This window comes from Myotis davidii, unplaced genomic scaffold (assembly GCF_000327345.1).
Source record: "Myotis davidii unplaced genomic scaffold, ASM32734v1 scaffold299, whole genome shotgun sequence".
NCBI classification, from domain to species: domain Eukaryota; kingdom Metazoa; phylum Chordata; class Mammalia; order Chiroptera; family Vespertilionidae; genus Myotis; species Myotis davidii.
The window spans coordinates 3,375,423-3,376,871 of record NW_006293088.1 but is presented as its reverse complement, the minus strand read 5'-3'; the positions used below and the strand labels follow the sequence as shown (position 1 = coordinate 3,376,871).

Sequence of the window (1,449 nt, the reverse complement as noted above, 5' to 3'; positions counted from 1 at the left end):
ACGCCGAGGCCGGCCGGAGGTGAGCCGCTCCCGGCACCGCCTGGGCGGGCCCAGGGAGGGAGAGAAGTGCCCCCAGGACCTCCGATCGCACAGGTGGGGTGCAGGGGCGCTGTAGGCCGGGCCAGGTGTGCAGTCTGATCCCACACATCTCTGGGCAGGAGGCCCAGACACACCCCCGGCCCCCCATGGAGAGATGGAGACCAGGGAATGAGTGAGGCCCCACATGCCCTCCCATCCCCCCGGTGCAGGGGTTGGGGAGACCTCACGCACCCCCAGAACTCCTCTGTCTCCGAGGTGGGCCAGCCGAGAGGAGGTGGGGATTTGGCCGCAGTGTCTGCTCTGCCTGCTTCCAGCTCAGCCCAGCTCCCGGGGTTCCAGGGCGCGGAGGGCGCGGAGGGCGCAGGGGGCAGGAGCAGGCAGGGAGACCAGGATGGGACGGGAAGAAACGGACACAGCAGGCCCGTGGGAGGGGCTCCTTGCAGGAAGCACACCAGGGAATGGCTGAGGCCCCTCCCACCAGGCGTGTCCTTGTTGCCCTGTCCCCCCCGCTGCTCTTAGCACCCTGACCCCCACCCATAACATCACCCGCCTGGCCTACCTCCTGCGGTCCCTCTCCTCACCTTTTGTGAGCAGGCTTTGCTGGGGGGGCCTCATTCACCAAGCAGATCCGGGGGAAAGGAGGAAATAACGAGATGGGATCAGAAACTCAGGCCCCGCTGAAAGCAAGCCAAGGCCCCAGGGGCAGCCCTGTGCCCTCGGGACCGCCCTGGAGGACGGGCTGGAGGACAGGCTGGAGGTCCCGTATTCCTCCTGAGGCGCCGCAGCACCCACACTCACCGCCCACTCCACCCAGTGAATCCCGTCCGGTCACTCAAGCTGGGACTTGGAAATAACGAGATGGGATCAGAAACTCAGGCCGCGCTGAAAGCAAGCCAAGCTCCCAGGGGCAGCCCTGTGCCCTCGGGACCCGCCCTGGAGGACGGGCTGGAGGTGAGGGCTGGAGGTCCCGTTGAGGTTCCTCCTGAGGCCACTCCTAGAAGATTGCCTCTGACACACACACACACTCACACACACACACACTCAGATACATGCTCACACACTCATACACACACACAGATACATGTTCACACACACTCTCACACACTCATGCACACACACAGATACATGTTCACACACTCATACACACATAGATACATGCTCACACACTCATATACACACAGAGATACATGCTCACACACGCATACCCGCAGCACCCACACTCACCGCCCACTCCACCCAGTGAATCCCGTCCGGTCACTCAAGCTGGGACTCCCTCCCTCCCCAGGCCCCTCCCAGCACAGTCAGTAAGTGCTGCGTTGAGCAAGGTGGGGCTGCCTGCTTCACCTCAAAACTGTGGGATCACTGCCCCAGTTCCCCCGAAACATGGCCGACCCTGAGGACCTCCGGGAG

General features: G+C 63.5%; 1 protein-coding gene across 1 annotated transcript in view; it reads left to right on the top strand.

Moving 5' to 3' along the window:
- The first annotated feature begins 6 nt into the window (after positions 1-6).
- Positions 7-1,449, top strand: part of LOC102760656 (kazrin-like) — a 13,451-nt gene continuing 12,008 nt past the window's right edge. The window contains exon 1 of the mRNA XM_006766699.2: positions 7-19. The gene's annotated coding sequence lies outside the window, so the exon portion shown is untranslated. The remainder of the gene's footprint in view (positions 20-1,449) is intronic.